The following is a 24,356-nucleotide window of genomic DNA, read 5'->3' as shown; positions in this document are numbered from 1 at the left end:
CTTGTGTAGAGAATAGGTAAGGAAAAAAAAACTTTGTAAGAATGCTGGGGATGGGTGCCTGAATGGCTCAGTCAGTTAAGCTTCTGACTCTTGATTTCGGCTCAGGTCATGATCTCATGATTTGTGAGACTGAGCCCCATGTTGGGCTCTGTGCTGACAGCACGAAGCCTTAGCAATTCTCTCTCTCCCTCTCTCTAGCCATTCCCACCCCCCTGAAAATAAATAAACAAACAGTTTTCTAAAAGACTGCTGGAGAAACTGGCTACAATAAGGAATGCTTAAGGGGAAAAGTGTGGGAGAGCTTTTGTTCTGATCCTATAATTTCTACTACCTTCTGAATTTTATACCAAGTGAATATAACACCAACTTTTTTATGTTTAGAAGACTATAATTACCCAAGGAAAATATTTCATTTATTTTTCTTTCAAGGATTATGTAACTAATTGGGGCTTTAAAAAGATAAATACCTTAAGATATAGTTCTATTTTTCACAATAAAATAGGTGAAAAAATCAATTTAATATTATGTGGCTAGGATAAAATTACACTATGATCATTTTATATCACTATCTTATGGAGAGAATATAGTTGGAAAGTGGAGATAAATTACTTAGGCCGCTCTTACCTGGTGAAAATTAGGTGAAATTAAGAAAATGGAATGTATGTTTTATATATTTAAAAAGTCACAAAATCCATTAAATTAATAAGGGGTCAAATGATCTTTCAGGGAAAATGATAGAAATCATGTCTTTGGAAACAACTGTAGCCAAAATGGACCAAATACTAGAAATATCCTTAAGGGAATAATCCTGCTATCCGCCAGGGGAGTACATGACTTCAGAGAGTGGTTTCTTTCTTCTTCCTCAATGATCCAGTACTACGATTATGAACAGTAATTAACTCTAACACAACAGGGAAGTTGGATGGAAAGAACCATACCTAAAATGTTGGATAATTAAAGTGAATGAACCAGGAAGCATACACTGGGGACATAAAACGTGCTACTCCAGCAGAGCTTTTAGCTATTGCATTAGAGCCCCTAAATCATATGCACTTTTTACCTTCATTGACTTAGGTCAGACTGGATCTTTTCACTAAAGGAGCCAAATGAGCTTAATGTTTTAGCTGGTTGATGCCAATGGCAAAGAGACCTTAAGATGCACTTCAAGAAAGATGTATGATCAAGGAGGCATATGCTTTTCTCCATTAGTGTAACAAGTCGAGGTATCATTTATTTCTGAAAGTGTTTTTTATTGTAACGGATATGGCTCATCATTTAACTCATTTCACTAAACATCATACACTAGTATTTTATTATGGTTTTAGGAAGAGAAAGGGGAGGTCTTTCAGGGGTAATTCGCTGACATTTCTGAAAAGTAGTATCATCGATACAGAATTCTCAAAATGCTGAGTATGGGTTTGAATGTAGAATATGTGGGCACTGAAATTAAGAGTTTCTGTTGCCGTTTTAACTGCATATTATGCACTAAATGCTTATAGAATTCATATAAAACATTGTGGGATTTCCAAGAAGAGACAGAAAGTATAATCTATCCTACCATTGAACACCAAAGGGAAGAATGAAATTGGAATAAGATACCACTAAATACTAATACAACACTACTAAGTACACTATGACTGTCTGAGCTAGATTTTAATTAGGACCGTTATCACATGCCACAGATTATCCACATGAGGAAAAAGTATTCACCTGCTATAACCTGCTAAAATTTCTAATCTCTGGATTTTTTTTCATACAGAAGAAAAAAAACTTTTTCAGAGTTCAAGTTTTCAATGATCTCATATTTTAATGATGTGTAGATAATATAGATACTATAGTAGTATCTATATATAAGAAGTTTTGGGATATAGATAATTGACACAATTTAGAGTGAACTACAGATATGAGCAGTTATGTTATGAATTTAGAAGGTAAAATGGGCATTTGTATACATGTTATAATACTGCGTAAACATGGAAATTATCAGCTATCAGTGAAAGATTTGGGGGATGCAGTTTAACTGCAGAAAATCTTACTTAAATCTTTTTTTTTTTTACTTTGAAAATTGAACAAGTCTTTAAACATCTCTGAAGCTCTATTTACTTAGTAGGAAGTTAGAAATAATACTAAGAATAATAATTCCTACATTGTAGGAATACTATGGACAAATTAAAAGTTAGCAGGCAGCACTTGGCATAAAATAAATGCTCAATAAATTATAGCCATTATTCTGTGTGACTTTTGCTATGTTAAGCATTTTTTTCTGTAAATGTAATTGTTAACACATTTTGTTTCTTTTGACAGTTAGTGACCCTACTATCACTATTAATCAGGTGTTAGCCTGGTAATGTATAAGCATGGGGCAGGCTAGCATTTAAGAGAGTAAATGGTCATTAAACTGCATAAAGAAGTAGATCTGGCTCTGGCTTGACCGTGAGATTGACCTGCTTTTTTCTATCATGCTTTTTTTCCAGATCTTGCCTGTCTACCTTGTAGATGCACCCTACCAGACACCTGGTAGGAGCTCCCTCAGGGCAATGTCAAACAATGGTTAGAGGAGGGACTCAGCTCAGAGTTCTGGCTGTGAATCTCATCATTTTTTTATCAACATGCCTTTGTTTATATGATAATTGTAAAATTGTTTTCTTCACTTTGCTTGTACCTAAATAGTCCTCAAATTCTAGAGAAATAAAACAAGATGTCTCCTCCATCTTGCATAAATATGTTAAGTATACATATTTAAAATCAAAGTAAAGTAAAATAGAATTAGTTTAAGAAAGGCAAGATGTTTATGCACAGAAAATAATGGTATATGAAAAAATACATATAGTTTAAAGAAGAACTCAGAAACCCAAATAAAACAAAGTATTTAAATATATTTAGTTCAAAGTTGGATATAAATCCTTGTTTTTTAATGTTTATTTATTTATTTATTTATTTTGAGAGAGAGACAGAACGTGCACAAGCATGTGTGAGCAGGGAAGGAGCATGGAAAGAGATAGAGAATACCAAGCAAGTTCTGGGCTGTCATCACAGAGCCTAATGCAAGGCTGGATCTCACGAACCAAACTGTGAGATCATGACCTGGGCCAAAATCAAGAGTCGGGTGCCTAATCAACTGAGCTATCCAGGTGTCCCTGCATATAAATCCTTGCAAACGCATTGAAGAAAATTATGTGACAAAACTTAGTAGACATTATGGCTACAAAATTAGAAGGCTAGCTTCCTTTTTCTTGTGTCAGGTCTAATTGACCATATATGGCTGAAAATAATGAGGATAGCCCCAATTAATTATGCTTTCAGAACATTAAACTTGTATTTAATTTTTTTTTCATTATCCTTCTGATTCTTTGCTTCACATTAAAACAAATACTATTTGCAGAATATTGAAATCTATTTTAATAAAACAAATGAAACTAAGTCTTCAGATCTAGGCTTTTGTTACCAGAACATATGAGCAGCTGATATGTATATTGAACCAGATTTAATATCAACCTCTGGTTATTTCTGGATTGTAGAAAATGTATTCTTCTTATGTCGTACAGTAATTTTTCAAAGCAAATGATATAAATATGTTTGTATTATACCTACTTATGTATTTTAGATTGCATGATGTATTCTAATTATGGGTTAAACTGAGATTCCATATATGAGGGACATATTAATTCCCTTTTCTATATGTAGTAATGTCTTCAATTCTCACTAGCAGGTGATAACTTTTTTTTTTTTTAACAACTATCATTCAGAATGGACATTGGCAGGGGCACCTGGGTGGCTCAGTAGGTTGAGTGTCCAACTTTGGCTCATGTCATGATCTCATGGTTGTGGGTTCGAGCCCTGCATTGGGCTCTGTGCTGACAACTTGGAGCCAGGAACCTGCTTCAGATTCTGTGTCCCCCTCTCTATCTGCTCCTCCCAGTCTTGTGTGTGTGCATGCTCTTTCTCTCTTTCTCTCAAAAATAACTAAATAAACATTTTTTAAACGTAGAATGGACACTGGCAAACAATAATTGAACTAAAAATAAAAATTTTGGTTTTACAAAGGAAATGCTTTTGTTGTGAATTTTTATAAAAAAAAGTCACTAATATTGAAAATCAAGTCAAATCATTATTTTTAATTATGGTTTGATAAAGTTGTCTAGTATAGTCATAATCCTAAACATGATTAACACACACTAGCTGCCCACTCCATTTTAATATAGATCCAAAATTCACTCAATGGTCATCCACATTGTGAATTATTATGTACTCTTTAGATGTGCCATTTGGGAACATTTAAGTATTTGAAAAACATAGCTTTCTAAGAAGGAGCTTTAAACCTTGGTGACTGGCTATGAGAAGTAACTCCAAGATTCATCTTACCAAAGCTCCTCTGGTTGCAGAATTAGATGATCCACACACGTGTGCAATGTTTTGAGCCAATGACCTTGCCTGCCTGGTTCCCTGTCTCTGGGTACATATCCATAGCCCTTGATAAGCCTCCTCCTCCCTATAAGTTTCAGGCACCAGACTTAAATCTTAGCTCCTATTACAGCCATGGTTAAAACTGTAATAAAGGCAGATATTTTCATATACATACTAATGGTTATATATATATATGTACATATATACACACACATACATACATATGTATGTTTCAAAGCAAACAAAGAAATCCTAGTTATGAAAAAATGTTTATTAGAATAGTTACCAGTGTATATGGTTACTGTATTCTCCCATCCTATCATATTAAACTGTTACTTTATTTTCTCAAATGTTTGTGTACAACATTGTAAACATGGGTTTAATGAACCTTCATTAAATAAACAAAATACTTCCTTCAGGCCAGTAGAAATCTATCTAGTGTGCATGTAATTAACCATGTGTATTTTCTGAATCTTAATATGTTCTAAGTGAGAATTCATTTCTCTCTCTTAAAACAGGCAACAGTGATATTTCAGAAACCTATGCTTACCTTAAAGATTCTCAAGTTGCCCTTTGTTATTTTTATACAGGTCAAGATATAGCTCCCATTCTAGCTTAATAAAAGAGGAAATGATTTTCTTTCCTTTCCTTTCTCACATATTTTATCTTGAGTGAGAGAGTTGTCTTCAGCACATCTGGTTGCAAGACAGAACAATGAGATGTTTATAACAAAATAATGTTGCATAATGAACTACTTCAGGTATATGAAGAGTGAATCTCTAAAGAGATTAGAGCTGTAATTTGTATTTTGTTCTGAAGATGAACACCTGTAATAGTCATTTTTCCCTATGGTAGTGATCTTTATAAAATTAACAGTGATTTATATTTATATTGGAGGATTAATCCATATTAAATTTGGATGCTAAGGCAATTTCAAATGAGTAAAAATGCTTTTTCTCTAGGTCAAAAGCAGGTATTGTGAGGGTTTAAAACTGCCTTTACAAATGAAAGGCAAGTGTTAGAAAAGTGACATCCATTTCTTTGTCTAACAAGTTTCTCTTTGAACATGCAAATGACTGTAAAGAAAGGAGACAAGTGGTGAATGGTAATTTGTCATTAACATCTTATTGTGTCTGTTCAATCAAATGTTTTCTTGCAAACACCTAATGGAGGAATACTCATAAAATATCATTGCTTTTTTTAAACAAAAATATTTCTCTCGGAGTTGGCACTCAATGTATAAATTAATAGTGATTCCTCCCTAAACTGGAACATACTTCAACTTAGATTACTGTAAATGATGAATATTCAGGTCATTTCTAAATAGTTGTTAGGTAAATAATACTTGGAGTGGTCTTGATGAGGGACCATAAGGCAAGCTGAACGCCAAGCACAAGCAAGCATTTCCTGCCCCTACAGGTGGGATATGTGTGACATTCCTCAGGCACTCCGGGCTGCCCAAGAACAAAGGAAAGAACAGAAAAAAATGGTTAAACTGATAGAGTCTCCATCAGTTTACAAATATCTTAGTAAATTACAAGAAAAAGGCAATTTTATCATTAGCTTAGTCACCAGAAACCAACAGACTGTTTCCTGGAGCCCCAACATCACCCTCCCCTCCACAGTGATATGGGGAGCAGAGGCAAGGAGGAATGGCGGGTAATATTGAATTTCCTTATAACCTGCAGCCCATTGACAAATACGTGAGTCAGGCAGAGTAAAATGTTTCTCCAGGAACTCCCTACAATCTTAATGTTAATGCTTTGTTAGAGGAAAAAAACAACCTTAGTTAAACAATAGCCAGGTGTCCAGTAATCTGTGAGTCTTTAGCATACGGAAAATCCCTTTAAGAAATTTCCTCTTGACTTTACCTCCCCCAGCCTTATAGTGTACAACGAACCACTCTTCAAACCCCAGTGAGGCTCTTTCTGACCATGGGTCCTGTCCCCATGCTTTAATAAAATCACCCTTTTGCACCAAAGACATCTTCAAGAATTCTTTCCTGGCCATCAGCTCTGAATCCCACCATTACCTCCAAACCCCAACACTATCTGCTAAATTTATAAATTAAAATAATTCAGTAGAAACAATTCATTTTGGGCCTGTATTTGCACAGCCCCATATATGATCACTGTCAGGCCAAATAACTTGGTAGTTAGAAGCTCTGGCTCTAGAGCCCATCTGTGTGTATTTCAGTATCTCTTCACATTGCTAGTTGTGTGATCCAGGGCAATTGCTACTTTCTCTGAGTCTCACTTTTCTTATTTCTGGAAGAGGGATGAAGATAGCTAGCTTTCACTTAAGAGGGCTATGAGGGGAATTCAATGCATCAGTATATGCAAAGTCCTCAAAAATAATGCCCAGTTCATAATATAGTAGTTATTGTGATTACCTTCAGACACAGTATATAAGAACAATCTATCATAACTAAATTATTTTGAAAGTGAATACAATCTGGACTTAATCTTTAAGGTACTACAATGTATTTAAAATATCCAGGTATTATGGGCTGAATGTTTGCCTCCCCCCACGCCCCATTGATATACTAAAATCATTCCCTCAAAATGAAGGTATTGGGAGGTGGAGCCTTTGAGAGGTGATTAGGTCATGAAGGTGGAGCCATTATGTGAACAGTGATCTTATAAAAACAGACCCCAGAGAGCTCTCTACCCTTTTCTACCATACAAGAATCCAGCAAGAAGACAACCATCTAAGAACCAGAAAGTGGGCTCTCACCAGACACTGAATTTATAGAAGCCTTGATTTGGGCTTCCTAACTTCCAGAACTGCAAGCAATAAGTTTCTATTTTTAATAAGCTGCCAACTCTATGGTATTCTGTTTTAGCATCCTGAAGACATTAAGACATTAGGTTTAGACCTTGACCTAATATTTAATGCAAGTATCTCCTTTCCCCTCCCTCCCTTCCTTCCTTTTCTCTTATACATGTTTAACCTCTAAAAATATAGGCAAGTAATCTTAGCAACAGCCTCAACAAAATTAAATGAAATCATGGATAGTTTTAGGAAAGTATTGGTAGTTATGACTCTGTTTACTGAGTAGGAAATAATTATTTTCTTTTTCCTGACTTTTCTCCTGTTTTGATAGGATTATTTAACTGACATAGTAAGAGGGCCTCGGACATCTGGACTTCAATGAGGCTGCTGAAAATGTCTCTCATTATGTTTTTGTGAGAACTTACTTAATTAAATTTTAAATAAGAGTGACCTAGTGATTTTAATTGACTAGAAGCTCATACTGAGACAACACTGAGCTGCAGCTGCAAACAGAGATAAATGACTTCAGGCTGTACTGGAAATGCAGTATCTCAACTAAGGGAGGTGAAAGATTTCAGCCATATCTTGATTTCTGTGTTTGTTATAGGAGCACACTTTAATATGGATGTGGCAAAAGAAAAATTTATTATAAGATCAGAAAACTGGGAAGAGCTGGTTAATGGTCCGAAAGATTTTTCACATGAGAAAAAATAGATAGTGGTGGTCAACTTGAGAGAAACAGGAAGGCATGTTTATTGATTCCCAATGTGTAAAGACCAGTCATATGGAGGGATGATTAGACTAACTCTGTGTCATCCTATAGAATAAGTGCGATTTGATAAGGCAGTATATGGGAGCACATGGGGTGTATTCAGCTTGAAGGAGAGCAAAGTGTGCCATCCCAAAATATGCCACTTTAGCATACTGGTTACTTTGGATTCAAGTTACCTAAGAAAGAGCACGTGAAAGAAACACATTTTAACCCTCCTTTATCCCCCTGACAGCAGGAAATAAATGTCCCCTGAGAAGGTACTCTCCTTATCCCAGGAAAGTAGAAGCATCCTTATTGCCAGAAATAGGAATTCAGGGCTGAGAAGCCTGAACAAACATTGCTACTTCGGCATTAATTTGCTACCCCAAGTTCAGACTTATTTGTCTTGTCAATTCTTCCCCAATTTATTTCTTTTTCTATAAAACAAAGTGGTCTGCTTTGGTCATTTCTTTGAGCCTCAGACCTTTGGGGCTCCTGTACATACAAAATTAAATTTGTTTTTCTCCTGTTAATCTGTCAATTATTAGACTAGCCAAAGAATCTAGAAGGGGAGAAGGGAAATGTTTTACTCCCCTACAAGCTCAAGGTAAGAAAATTTTTTTTTTGTTTTTTTCAAGAAATGCCAGCTTTTTAAAAAATATAAAGAAAGAAATATTCTTAGAAATATTTACATAAAACTGGATTATGATTTGTCAAAAGTGATAAGCATAATGTCTTCATTAAGCGCTAAATTGGGCTAAATAACCTTTTCATTCTCAGTTTTTGTGATGATCTCTTGTCTAATTTATCCTGAAGATAAGTGGGACCTGAATCCCAAGTGCTAGTACCCTGGTCTATATGTAATCCTCACGTGTTGTGGAACTTACACCAAGATGAAATATTTTAGACAAGTTTTTGAGATATACCAGCTTTTTTAGATGTAAAATGCTCTAAGACCATGCTCTGTACAAAAATGTTTACAAATAAATAACAAAAACAAATAAAAATATTGGTATAATGCAACCAACTGAGTAGACTAGTACTTATCTTATTAAACAAGTCTTTCAGTTATACTCAACAGCTAAAAGGAATAATTGCTAAATACAGCAATAACAACAAAACTTCCTAGTAGCTTAGCAATGTAATGAACTAACCACCAGCACCATACTCTAATCACTATATAAAATTGACCAAATATGTAATAACTGGTATTCTAGATTATTTCAGATTAATCTACAGATACCATTTAGTTTCTTAATGACCTTGGATTTCATTTAAAACATTATTATTTTGTGCTTTTGATTTGAGAAGTCAACCTTTATACTATGCTTTACATTTATTGAATCGAAATAAAGTCAAATATGAAGTCACACCTTTTTTTAGTTTATTTACTTTTGAGAGAGAGCACATGGGGGCGAGAAAGAGAGAGAGAGAAAGAGAGAGAGAGAGAGAGAGAGAGAGAATCCCAAGCAGACTCTACACTAACAGCACAGAGCAGGATGTGGAGCTTGAACTCACTTAGCATGAGATCATGACTCAAGCTGAAACCCAGGGTTGGAGGTTTAACTGACTGAGCCACCCAGGCACCCCTGCATGTTCTTATCTAATGAAGAATCCTATTAGGATAAAATATCATGACATACATTTCATTTATTTATAAAATCAGTGAACTGGAACCTAATTATTCTTTCTATAATTTGTAATATTATTGTCAGATTTTTAATGTTATGCTGTCAGTCTCTTCAAAATCTGAATCATTAGGATTTTCTTAAGAAGATTTTAGCTTTATGCCTATATCAACTTGGCTAAACAATGTGTTCAAAGTTTACAGAAATTCCTCTTTTAATTTACTTTAGTATAATGTCAAATAAATTAAATTTGCCTAAATTCATCTTACACACACACACACACACACATTTAGTAATACTTTTCTACCCATCATTGAGCCTATATATGGCATTCTATGAACCAAGCTGTCTAAAAGCATGTATAGTTAGGAAGCAGTAAAATTCAGGGATTATACACAATCAGAATATGAAGCCCAGTAACAAAATAATTAGGTAAGCACCTGATCACATGCAGTCCACTGTGCCATAAGTTGCTAGTTACTAGTTGAAACATACTCCCTTGCCTCCATCCTCCATTTTATTCAAGTGGCCCTGTGGTAAAGCTACAAGACTACATTTACAACTTCTTTCTTAATGAGTTGTGATCAGGTGTGCAAATTTTATTTGATAAGATATAGATACAAACTATTTGGGTCTTCTGGGAAGGCTCCTTAATTGGAGCTAAATTGGCTGCTAAATTAGCTAAATTAGGAACTAAATTACCCAAAGGAAAGTCCTTTGCCCTTTCCTCCCCCTTGCTTTTCTTCCTGCTACAACATATACATGGAATTTGGAGTTCTGGTTCCATCCACTTTGTGGACAGACATAGAAAGAAAAGCATGCAGCAGATAAATAGGAGGAGTCTGCATTGCTTAATGACATTATGAAGTCATCTCACCCACCAATCTAGTAATACCTACTGATGTTCTTTTGTGAGAAGACAAACACTAGTTTATTTTAGCTGCTGGAGTCTGGTCTTATTATAAGTAAAACAAAACAAAACAAAACAAAACAAAGCAGAACCATCCCTAACTGATAGGACACTCAGTGACATAAAATGTAATTAGATGCAACTTTCATGTGTATCAGAGTAACAAAATAGTTTGGTTTATTTTGCATGAGGTCATAATGTAGAAAATACTTGGGGGAGGGTATGTGTGCATTATTATTTTCGTATGAATTAATAAGTCAATGGTCATAGAAATATACATAGAAACTTATGATTTAGTAACTATTTTCCCTCAAGTAAAATATTCACCATACCTTGGATTAAAAATAACTGGGCCAGGTATAGGTTTCTAGAATATTTGTGAACAGATTCTTAAATACTTCTGCCAAGAAAATTATGGCAAGAAGGGACTAACTCCATAAACCAGATGATCCTGGATTATCACACAGAAAAATGAACTTAGCACTGGGAAACCACCCACCATGGTTCTCAAAACTGTGTACAACAGACACTGAAGTCTTTAATGGATTCTCTGTTGCTTTTGGCATGAGAATTGATTAAACTTGGATAGTAATAGAAAACATTCTAACAAAAAAGTGAGGTCATTTGGAAAATAACTATATCTAATTCAATATTTGACATTGCAAAAATGCCTTGCTGATGCTCAAAGATAAAATGCTAATAAATATATGAATTTCCACTACTAAACTCAGTTTCACCTCTTCCCATCTTATGTCCAGACAAAGAAAACTGATCATAAATAAAGCAGGTTTTTAAAAATCTACCAAATCACGTGTCCTCTTTAAGCAATAATTCTCAAATTTATCATTTTGACCTCTGATATACATTTAGGTCTTTCCCTTTTCTTCTTTATCCAGCTTCTTGGCATTTAGCCTATAAAATAAATGAAGAAAGAGCAGGTCTCATGTGATACCAGTTGCATTTGATGGCAGAGATAGCAGAAAGCTGTGACTGGTGAGCCAGCACCTTCCTCTTTCATCTCCAAGTATGAGCATTGGGCCTTTGCTATGTTACCTGCAAAGGCTTTAAGATGGGGGCTTTCTCCTGGATGCTATGTCAGGGGTAGGAGTACAAAAGTTGGAGAATGTGACAGGTAAAGAGAAGCAGACCATTCTTTTAACCAATGAGAGACCATAAATAACCATCTCTTGTTCATATCATACAACTTAAGAGTTGAAATATAATTTAGTTCTGTAGTTTAAAAAAATAGCATAACTTTCCAAGAGAGAGCAAATTATAGAATTCTAGTATCTAAGAGTGATAACAGCCAATAAAAGTGAAGCTCCTCTGGTTAAGGTTTAAAGGGAATAACAAAGTCCTGCCCTACTTGATCTTCTACAATTTCCCTTAAGCAGCTCTTATGAATTTGTCCAAGAAAATTTTCAGTTCTACAGGACCCTCAGAATGGACAGAACATAGTTGGAAACTTCTTGTCTAATTTCCCTCCTTCCATCTCCTACCGTTGTACAAGTTGGGTGCTGGATGAAGAAATTGAGATCAGAGAGTTTCAGGAATTTCCCCACACTTGTACTATCAGAGGGAGAAGTGAATGTAGACTATTGGTCTATGGTTTGTTTATTTTTCATTATGCAACATTGTCTGGATATAAAGGGAATAATTCTTAATATCATTTCAAGCTGTTTTTTTTAAATAACTTCCCATCTGAATATATTAAACTGCAGAGAGAGTGGGATTTGTCACATACTTTGGATTTCTTCAGAAACTGAAGACAATTAACCATGACTAATCATGGAGGGAGTAATTCAGGGACATGGTATTCGGTTGTATAAAAATTCAAGGGAACCATGGATGGTTAACTCAATCAGAATATTATTTATTCACTATCAACTGTGTGCCCAGGATTCTGGCAGTTATAAAAGAAGCATAAAACATAGTACCTGACCTAAAGAAATGGACAATTTTATTAGGTAGACTGTTTGTGTGTGTGTGTGTGTGTGTGTGGGGAGGTGTATTTAGAAGATAGTTATTAATTGACCTGTGTAGAATTTAATAAAAACTTTATTGTACTTAATGAAAGGGAGGAAGACAATTAGATTCTCTTACTTATTAAATAACAAATGAGTGAAAGAGAGAGAAATTCAGAAATTTGAGTTTTGGTCTTTGAAGTGATCAGAGGCTAATGAAGCTATGGTTGTTCAATGTCTCTTGGCCTGTCAAACTCCTGGAAGGCAGAAGCTAAGAATTCTGAAGATAATTATGGGTAGCATAGTGTAAAACAGACTATATATGGAAAGAGAAACAGAAATAGAGAATTTAGGAATGGAACTGGGAGCTTAGAATATTCTAACCAGTATATTTCCTAAAGTTAGACTGTGAAATTTCCCTTAAAACTTGACTCATGAGTCATTCTCTAAGCTTGTGTGAAGGGTTTGAGTTGTATTCAATCAAACTTTTCTTGACTAAGTCAGAATAAATGGATACAAATTACCTAGTAGAGTGTATAGTAATAGTATACAAAACATGATCTATATCATTATTAGGTTGAAATACTATATTCCTGGTACCCAGGATTCCACATGGTTGATGTTACAAAAACAAAAATGCAAAGCTGCTGCAGTTCTCAATGTGTTGTATAAAGGAAAACACTGGGTGGAATTTAAGAGCTGGCAGCTTTAGTTCTGTTTCTTCTACCAAGCATCCAGTTGCCCTTGGTTAAGACTGATGTAAAGGAGCCTTAAGTTTTTCTTTACTTTTTAAAGTTTTTTTTTTCATGTTTATTTATTTTTGAGAGAGAGAGAGAAACAGAGTGCAAATAGGGGAGGAGCAGAAAGAGAAGGAGACACAGAATCCGAAGTAGGCTCCAGACTCTGAGCTGTCAATACAGATCCTGATGTAGGGCTCCAACTCCCAAACCACAAGATCATGACCTGAGCCAAAATTGGTCAGTTAACCAACTGAGCCCTCCAAGCACCCCAACAAGCTTCAATTTCCTAATGATAAAGGAAAAGATGAGTGATTTCAAAGATATCTTCCATCTTTATGTAAAACTGGGTTTGAATCAAAGACCTAGTGTAATCTACAAATATTTCTTAAAAATTTCCTGTGAAATTTTCCATGCATAAACTTATATGACTTGAAAAAAAAGGGAAAACTTTTTTTTGTTTCAGTTTCTAATTTCTTCAAGTATTTTATTTAAGTATTATCTATGCCCATATGGGACTCAAACCCATAACCCCAAGATCAAGAGTCTCATGTTCCCCCAACTGAGCCAGTCAGGCATCTCTCTAAAGACTTTTCTTTAAATGTGAATGTTGTCATATTAGCTTTCCAGCTTTGCAACATATGCATAAACTCATTTCATAAAACTATTTAATTATCACTCAGTAAGATACAGGGGAATTTTAGTTTCTAAATCCTAACATGTGGGAAGTGTATGCTTGTTTTCCTTGATATTAACAAGATCCTAATTCCATCCAAAAAGCTGACTTAACACAGGTTTAATCTTGTATATGTTGTTATTATTGAGAATGGATCTATTTTGACATTTGATAGAAGCTATGATTGTGTTCTTATGAGAGTGACATTTAAAATTAGTTTCCCAGACCTGGTGTGCCCATTGAAACCTCACTAAAGGAAGAGGAGAAAAATGTCAGAGAAGCTCATACACTCGGATTTCCTTCTGCTGTCTAAACTTTTCTCCTGATACCTGCTCCTTGGCATTGCCTCTAGTGCCTCCAAGAGAAAATATGTTGCAAAATGACATATGAGTATTGTACACTATTTTAATATACTTTTAAAGGGAACAACTTTCTCTGCTCTCCTATTGCTGACCTCTCCACCCCTGTATTCATCTCTGTCCCTTTCCTTGACTCCTCTGGATACTGGAGAGTTTTCCTGGGGGATGAAAGCAAAAAGAAATTCTTGGTGTTTTAACAGGCTTAGAGACTGCAGGGAATTCTCATTTCTCACAGTGCCTCCTTTGATAGCAATTCAAGGACTCAGTGTTGCAAAGACTGATGTATGTATTTTTAGCAAAAACAAGGAAAAGCAAGATGCTTTTCTATATGTTACAGTGTTTTTAAAATTGCCCATCACTTGGTAGCCATGTCTCCTCTCTAAGACAAAACTTCAGAAGTTCATCTTCAAGTATAAGCCCATGACAAGTGACCATGTTGTTAGTGGTTGGAATTTTTATAGCCTTTAAATCACATAACATAAGGGGAAAATCTGACCCTGAAATTTAAACACACACACACACACACACACACACACACACACACACACATTATATTTGCTAGACAACTTTTGTTTAGAAGAAAAAAAAATTTTAAATGAAACAAGCTAATTTAATCTGGCAAAATCATGGTTCATCTTGGATTCATGTATTTCTCAGTAATGATTTCATGCCTCCTTTCTTGTTCTCCATTGTGATGGTTAATTTTTATGTGAAAACTTGACTGGGCTAAGGTATGCCTGTATAGCTGATGAGAGTTATATCTGAGTATGTCGGTGAGGATGTTTCCAGAAGAAATTAGTGTTTGAATCAGTAGACTTAGTCAAGAAGATCTACCCTTACCGGTGTGGGAGAGCCATCTAATCCTTTGAAGGTGTGGATAGAACAAAAAGCAAAGGAAGCATGAGTCCCCTCTCTCTCTTCTTGAGCTGAGACTGCCATCTTCCCTTTCCCTTTTTCTCAGGTCTTTGAATTCTGGAACTTGCATCAGTAACTACCTCTCCCCTGCATTTCTTAGGCCTTCAGAATTGGGCTGACTTACCTCATTGGATTTCCTGGTTTTCCAGCTTGCAGAGAGGAGATTCTGGAACTTTCTGGCCTTCACAACTGCATGAACCATTGCTATAGCAAATATCCTCTTATAAATACCCATATATATCCTAATGGTTCTGTTTCTCTTGAGAACCCTGATAATATACCCATCATTCTCCCTTTTCTGGGTCTTAGATATAAAAATCCATGTATATTTATCCACTTTTAATGACATTACTTTCAAACAATTTTATGTTTGGCTTCTGTGGGGTATTATAGTACAAAACACAAAGGTCAGCATTAAAATTGCTAGGATATCTTATCTTTATTTGCAACAGCAAAATTATTATTAAATGTTCTAGGTCAACGTTAGTAAAAATGCAAATGTGTTCATTTCTCTCAATTTTCCAGCATCTTTAAAATTGTGTCTTAGCCCAGCAGCCTGAAACTATGTTGGTTTTAACAGTAGTTTCTGAACTAAATGCCTTAGGTAACAGAAATCAGAGGAACAATATTGCAGGGTAAGGTCCCTTAACAAAGCAGTAGCACTCAACACGAAGAGATTCCAGTCTGGCCACCAAAACTGAAGAAAAAATGCCACTGTTAACAACTGCAAAACAGGAGGAGACAGGGGGTTAAAAGTTAAATTAGGAAAATCCTTTCAGCACTAAAAAGTAAGCCTATCCAAATGACGAACTGAACAGGAGTTTTTTACAAAACTGTGCATCCCATGACTGGAAATGTTCAGACAACAGATGGATACTAATCTAGGGGAATCCTGCAATGGGTGGAGGTTGCACCAGGTGAGCTGTAAGCCTCTTTTAATGCTGAAATTCCGTGGCTCTAGAAACCATATGGTGAGGGCATTTAAAACAGGACTGAGAGGAAAAAGACAGTTAATCCCTCAATGTTTTTTCATGTCCTCTCCACTTGCTGCACCCCTGGAAATGCAGCCTCTCCTTTACAACAGAGGTACTAAATACTGGTATGCCAAACCTCATCTTTAATCTCCGAGCCTACTTTCCAAGTTTGTTTCTACACAATTATAGACCTCACTTAAAAATGATTAATATTTTTTCCATTAACTACATTTTCAAATGTTCTGAGACTCTGTTTCCGAGATGAGGCATGAGAGATGGCTGTACTCTAGGATAGAGAAGGATATGAATTGCATTCAGTCTGTGGCAGAAGGGAAGAACATAGGAGACTATTCCCCAGTTCAGATTTTTACCTGATGATTTACAAGGTATGTAAATTAGGAGGCGACCACAGAAGGTACACTTAATGACATCTTAATGCATCACAGAATTTACAACAAGGCATGAATAGCTTGTGCACTCAACCATTGGAAGCAGATGCTGCAATAATTCTACTTAATACTTAGAAGCAAAGTAAAGCATATTGTTTTTTGTACAAATGTTTATGAAACATTAATAAGAATAATATGCACCATTCAATGGTGAACATATAATCTGAAATCCCTTCCTATAAATATTTATAAAGGAGACATTTTGGTCCTCAACATAAATTGATTTTAAGTCCAGGTTCTGAAATGCTGCATCGTTTTCTTTCTCTGGGTATATATTTAACTAGAGTAAGACTAACTGACTCACAAGACAGCACTACTTTTTACTGTACCTTCTTACTGAGAGCCTAAAGAGATTGCTTTGAATCAATTTGTAAAATATACTCTCCACTACAATAGCTCAGCTAGTGGCTTGGAAATGGAACTTTTACTATTGTGTTAGCTAGTAAATACTTACTGTGTTGGGAAGAATTAATGAGCTTCATTAAGTTCAAGGAAGTACACAGTTTCTAAATTACGTGGTAATACTTGATATGTATAATATAAATAATTTAAAAAATGCCTTTTCCATCAATGGCTCAAATGTTGGCTTAGTTATTCACAATGACCAATTATGTATATTAAAAGAGCTAGAATATACTTGAGAAAAAACATTTTACATTTCCTTATTACAGTAAATGTGATTTACTATTCAAAATGCTGCAGTTCTTCACTGCTAACTACAGTTGCAGGGCTCTTAGTCACACCATTTTCTTTCTGGCAGTATCTTTTCCGTTTTCAGTTGTATTATGTTTCTTTTAATGACTTTTACCAGCCAATGTCAGCTTTTGTTTTGTTTTTCCTCTCCCCCTAATGGGGAACCATTTAAAGAAATAGGATACTCTAACTGTGATTTTTTTTCCAGTTAAAATGATCCTAATTGTTAATTGCCATTCGACATTGCAGTGCTGTCTATCCTTAGCTTCCTGAGTTTGGTCAAAAATGTCAAGATTATGAAATGAATCATTTCTGTAACTTTATTTGTCTAAGTATTTAAAGATGGAGTAAGTTTAACAGCAAATTTAGCTTTCTCGAGAAATACAGTGAATTTATCGAAAAGCAGCAGATGAAATGTGAGCCGTGGGAAAAGTAAATGGACTTTATGGTCAAAATATCCCATAGAAACACAGCATAGGAAGGACAGATTGAGAAGGAGCTATGTATAGGAGTGATTTTAAAAGTAATGCTGAATTTGCTGCATCAATACCACTTAAATCTGTCTAACCCATTTGAACACAATATGACTGGTCATTTGAATCAGCCTTGAGACATTTGATCATAGCATAATGACATCTGCACTTTCCAATCCATTGGCTCATGTCTTATCATTTTAAGATTCTAGGATTTGTAACATCTTCTCTGACCTTTGTAATCATCTTGGATTTCCAAATACAGATATGCACAGTAGATGTCCAAATTCAAAGAGATCTATATCAAGCATCAGAAAACTATGCAACATTTTAAAATATTTAAAAAGGTATTTTGACCCACTCTTGTCCTACTACCTGAAACTGAGATAATATAAAACAGAATTGGTGAAAATTTCCTTCTTTTCTATTGTCATGTACCTCACTGTATGTTATGAAATTGTTCAACATTGAAAGCTTTTAACAAATTCAATCTCAATTTTTTTCTACAATGCCCTCATGAAATTAATTTTAACACTAAAGTAAGTGTTTATAAAAATATAGCACTAATATTTTTTGAAGTCATTGGTACTTAGGTAGAAATTTGTTTTAATTGGAATAAATTAGGAGAAATTGAATTTGTACTAGAAAATATCAATGGTTATTTTAAAGTACCAATTGATATTGTAAACTAAAGGCTTCAGAAATATTTAAGTTTTATCCATATCACAAAATTTGCCATGCAGTGGGAAGAGAAGGAATGGAAAATAATGAATATAGCCCAGAGCCCATTTTAAAGTAGTTAGAGGCAGAGATTATAGCTTAAACAAACTTTAGAGTAAGCCTAGGATACTAGTATTCTTGAGCCCAATTGTGGTCTAAGCATACTTAATAAAATAGTAAATGTCCTTCCTTTAAGGCCAGACTCGTAATTCCTTCATTAGACTCCACATTCACAGCATTACAGGAGGCTAGGTATGGTTTATTGCCTGGGTTCAAACCCCAATGCCAGTCCAACAGCCACTACAAAACTAGCCTCCTCTTTTCTATTACCTTCATCATCACCTTGATCTAAGATGAAAGAACCTACTGTTCTCTAGTTATTGTCCCCATCCCTTCCTGAGACTGTCCTTTTTCTGATATTCTCACTGGGAGTCCGGTTGAGATCAGAATGGCAATGGTAGCAGTGGCAAGGAAACACACACTTTTATATATTCTATTGCATATAATATTCATCATAACTCCATCTGGAGAGATCAGAGAAAAGACTTAAAGAGGTTATGTATATTGCCCAAAGTCACACACCTATGAAGGGATACGGCTGGACTTGCTGATTTCAAAATCTTCTGTTCCCCTACTGGATCATCCTGGTGCCAGCATGAATGCCTGGTGAGGATGTGCTTTTATATCCAAACTAATTTTCCCAAGTCCAGTACCATGTCTACCATGATTTCTGGTTCCATCTAGGGAGGGTCAAAAATTATCATGGCAATACACCATTTAATTTGGTAACAGATTATGACCTAAACCTAACGTCTTCAATTAGTTTGGAAAGTAGATTATTTGAAGGGAAATGTAACTCTTTTTCAAAGCTAGTTTTAAATGCATATTTTTAAGTAGAAAAATAAGTGATCACAGTTCTGTGGCAAAAATTCTTAATTACTTTTCTGATAGCTTTTTTTCTCCTCTGAAAATTTACCTTCATACTTGACATTTGGCATGTGAATAAGAGTTTGAAAGAGAGAATAAGCCATGGGTAATAAAGAAATAAATGATTCTAGGAAAAGGCTTGAGGAAATGTCAAACTGAGATTATAGATGACTAGGACTGCTATTCTTGTAACTTATTTTCCTGGATATACCCTTTGACATACTTTCATAAATATTTTCTTTGTCTCTCCAAATGAAATTCAAACTCCTGAAGCTTGTAGGGCAGATAAAGTGCTTTATTAACATTACTTCCTCATGTCTCACATTTAGTTGCTGTTTAATAAATATTTATTGAATAAATGAATACAAATGAAAGAGCAAACTTTAACTCTTGTACATTGTATGTTGTACCATATTTGCTTGACTGTAAACTATCAATTGTCTTGAATCATGAGTATAAGGTACAATAATAAGACTTATGGATATTAATCAGAACAAAGTCTTTAAAAATATGTTTGTAAGTTTGCATGTATGTGTGCAAGAGTTTGTGAGTTACAAGTGTGTGTGTATGTTTAGTGTTTGTAGTCATCTCTCTTTCACAATGTGCACATATTTTGGAAGTCATTTGATTGATCGAATTCATAATGTCCTTTTAATATATGGAACCCATAACTAACTCTGTACCTTAGGAACTTGAGATGATAGCTTTTGAATGCTATTGCATCATACCAATAGCTGATCAAAGTGACAAAGTTGATAAGAAGGTGTCAGAAACTCTGGGCTCTGACATTGCTGATAGACAGAAACAAGGCCATGACTCCAGAGTAGGGATTAGATGCCTTACATGCCAGATTTGCCCAGAGATGCTTACATTTTATTTTTTACTTGTATCATAATTAAACAACTTTTATTGTAGAAATTCTAACCACTAATTACTGTTTTATATTCAGACAACACCTTTTAAATTATGATAAATACAGTATTAATTAGAAATTAATAGAAAACACTATACTTTTAAAATCAGTCAGGCTCAGGACTTCTGATTCTGGACCAAAATGGGGTAAATTCACTTTTTCTTATTGCTTTAATAAATACAGATAAAAGCTATCAAGATTACATACATATATATATATGTATATTCCATATATACATGAAATATATATATCCATATATACATGAAAACTCTGATAGGTAAGGAGAAGAGGGCAGACCAACTAGAACTTTGGGGCCCAAAGAATGACTTGGTGAAATTTTTCAGGGTTTTCTTTTTGATTTACATATTTGAGACTGGGAAATGAAAATGCAGCAAACTTGAAAACCACAAAAGATACATAGCCAACAAACAAGTAAAAAAAATAAGCAACTATACAATAAATATCACCTTGTTCTAGCTGAGGGACCAGAAAAGGGTCAAACTAGCAAGAGAGAAAACTTTTAGACAACAGCTCGCATATCTCAGCCAAATATCATGGATAAGAAGCCATGCCCCAACTCATTCCTGGTAGCAAACACTGGGTAGGGAATGCAGACATATATCATTACTGTCTATAATGAGCACCACTTCTCTCCTCCCTCCTTACCTTCCTCCACTAAAGTGGGATCCAGAAAGAATGAGTGGGAAGCTGGGACTTTCAGGCCTGGTAGTAATGAGCCACCTACCTTCATGGTATCAATGTAGACTTCCACACTCATGCTAGTCTGTGGCCCCCTTCCCCTGCTAGGACAGGATCAGAAGAGGCCTCTTAACCAGAAGATTTAAATAAGTTCTGGAATCTATCAATATAATACTCCTAATGTCCAGGATACAACAAAACCTTACGTGACATAACAAGAACCAGGAAAATATCAGCTTGAATGAAAAAGCCATCAACAGATGCCATTGTGGTAATGACACATGATGGAATTATCTAACAAAGATCTTAAAGTAGTTGTTATAAAAAAATGGCTCCAAAGAGGAATAATAAACTTGTTTTAAATATATTAAAAAACAGAAAGTGGAATCAAAAAAATAGAATATACAAATAATAAACAAATGGGAAGTTTAGAACAAAAAGTATGTAAAATAAAAGCCCTCAGTGAAGGAGCTCAACAACATAATGTAAAGAACAGATGAAAGAATCAGTAAACATAAAGACAGAACAATAGAAATTACTTACTATGAACAAGACAGAAAAAAGTAAACTAAAAGACAAAATAAACCAAGCCTCTGAGTTATGTGGAATTATAAGACAATAACTGACATTTATGATGTTGGAGTCCCAGAAAAAAGGTAGAAAAAGAGTGTGGCTAAAACATCATTCAAAGATACAATGGCTAAAATTTTTCCAAAATTACCAAAAGTATAAAGCTACAGCTTCAAGAAGTTTAGTGAAACACAAACAGCATAAACCCGAAGAAAGTCATATTAAAATATATCATAGATAAATTTCTGAACACTGAAGACAAAGAATAAATCTTGAAAGAAGTACAAGAGAAACACCTTACATAAAGTAGAAAAACAATTAGAATTCTCTACACTTCTACATCTAGTGAAATATCCTTTAGGAATCATAGGGAAATCAAAATATTCTCAAGTGAAGCAAAAGTATAAGAATTTGTCATCAGCACATCTGCCCTAAAAGAATGGCTAAAAAAAGTTCTTGAAACAAAATGGGCATGATTAAAAACAACAACAACAAATCTTAGAGCATGAGGAAAGAAAGAACTGAAAAAGTAAAAATATGGGCAAATACAGTAAATGTTCCTTCTAATGAGTTTCTAAATTGTGTTTGATAATGAAGCAAAAGTTATTACATTTGTGTGATATGGTTTTCTATACAGAGGAAACATTTAAGACAATTATAAACTGAAAAGGGCAAAGGATTTAAAGAAGAGAGTATTTCTTTGTGGTGATGAAGCTTTTGTATCTTGAACTTGGTGGTTATGTCATGAATCTACACAAGTGATAAAATGACATGAACTTGACATGAATACCAATCTTAATTTCTTGGTTTTGATATTATGCTATAGTTATATAAAATGTAACCATTGGGGAAAGTTGGGTACAGGGTACATGGAAACTTTCTGTACAATTTTTGCAACTTACTATGAATCTGTAGTTAAAAAGTTAAAAAGAAAAAGGCACAAAACCTCTGCATGGATTTAGGTATATATATTTGCTATGTATTTTTTCCTTTGAAGAATAAATATATTCCATATGTTATATACAAATAACTGTTCAGGACTGCTCATTCCATCTCACATTCAAACTTGTTCCCAATCTAGCACTGAATCTTTGGAAATCACAGTATGTAGACATGTTACATATTTTAAGTATCATTCACCCTGATCTTTATATATATGAGATGTCAGGGTGAAATGCAATAATTAAGTAAGATTTCTAAATAAGATTGGTAATTTCCAAGCTAGTATTTAATCCAGTGAACTTTCTTTTTGTTATTTCATGCAAAGTATTAACTTTGTTAACTTTACTATTTTATATGCATTATCAATCTATTGGTATAAAAAAATTGCTATCTCTACAGCTATAAAAATGGTTATTATAAATATACTTTCTACTAATAATAGTTTTTGAATAACTATTATGTGCCATGTTCATTAAGTATATCATATTATTAAAACCCACAACAGTCTTGAAATGCGGATATTTTTTCCATCTCTTCATCAGAGATAAAGATGAACCACTGAATATTTACATAATAAACCCAGGATTTCCGTCTGGTGGTCAAAGGCAGTATTCAAACCTACATTTGTATCAGACAGCCTACAATCAGGAAAGCAGAAACCACACTAGGGATCTCAAACAAAAGATTTAACATGGGGAATTGGTTATGCAGGTTTTTAAAAATGAAAAAGGCAAAAATTGGAATGTGTGTTAACTCAGAAATGAGAAACAATGAGAAGCCAGTGCTACCTGAAGGGCTAGGAGAACACAAAATACTGTTAGTAGCAGAATCTTCCAGCACAGAGGTAAGGCCTCCACCACGGGTGGCCAATGGTCCAGAAGTAATTTCAGAATAAGAAGAAAGGGAGCTAGGGTGAGAATGTGGGAGGGTGAGAAAGATGATCATGTTCCTCTCTTCCTGATTTGTCTCTCAGTGCACAGTACTTCTTCTTACTGATCACATTCAAAGAGTAGTGATACTCTGGGAAAAATACTGTGGGAAACAAGAGTTTGCAGATTCCCAGTATAAACAAGGGTAAGGGGGAAGGAATTAAAAAATTGATTTAGACTGATTTTTTTGGTCATAGTATTTATATTAGAACATGGTGTCTTTAAACCAGGAACTATATGCTAGTACTTAAAAGTTGAATTCTAAAGACAAAATTTCTTCATTATATTTTCTAATTTCTAAGCATTCTAAAACTATGAATATATACTTTAGGTTTTTTTTTCTTACTTCCCCTCAGCCTTCCAGAAATGCAAAGGTAGGCAATTTTACTTGTATATTTAAGCAGTTGTGTAAAAATCTTTAACATTAAGAAATAATTCTAACCTTTGACATGATCCAAAGACAAAAAATGCTGACCTGTTTTACTTTCTTTTCATAAATGCCTGGTTAGCATTCAAGGTGCTAATAAGGTCAAGGTCTCAGGTATATTTCCATAATGGGCCAGTTAGCATCACTGCCCTCATGTCCACAGATGATTTTTCTAAAGTTAGTAAGGCATGTTAATAGATGCTGTTGTTCACTTGAAATACGTTGGTGGCTGATGTACCACTGCAAAACTCAATGATAGCATTGGTAGAGGCAGAAGAAAAAGCTTCCCTCTGACTTTTGCTCTTAAAACTATGTTACTTAGGTGATTCTAATTATGTCTATCTTGAAGATATTATTACACACAAGAACCTGAACAACACCTGACCAGCAATTTGGAGCAGGTGAGTCATTTCCAAACAATATAAATTAGTGGGTGATAAAATAAATGTATTGATTTAGTAAATCTGAACTATGATGTTTGAAAATGAAATTAAACACAATAAGATAATTAATAATAGAAT

This window comes from Crocuta crocuta, unplaced genomic scaffold (assembly GCF_008692635.1).
Source record: "Crocuta crocuta isolate KB4526 unplaced genomic scaffold, BGI_CrCroc_1.0 scaffold83, whole genome shotgun sequence".
NCBI classification, from domain to species: Eukaryota; Metazoa; Chordata; class Mammalia; order Carnivora; family Hyaenidae; genus Crocuta; species Crocuta crocuta.
Note: the sequence above shows the minus strand (reverse complement) of the source record.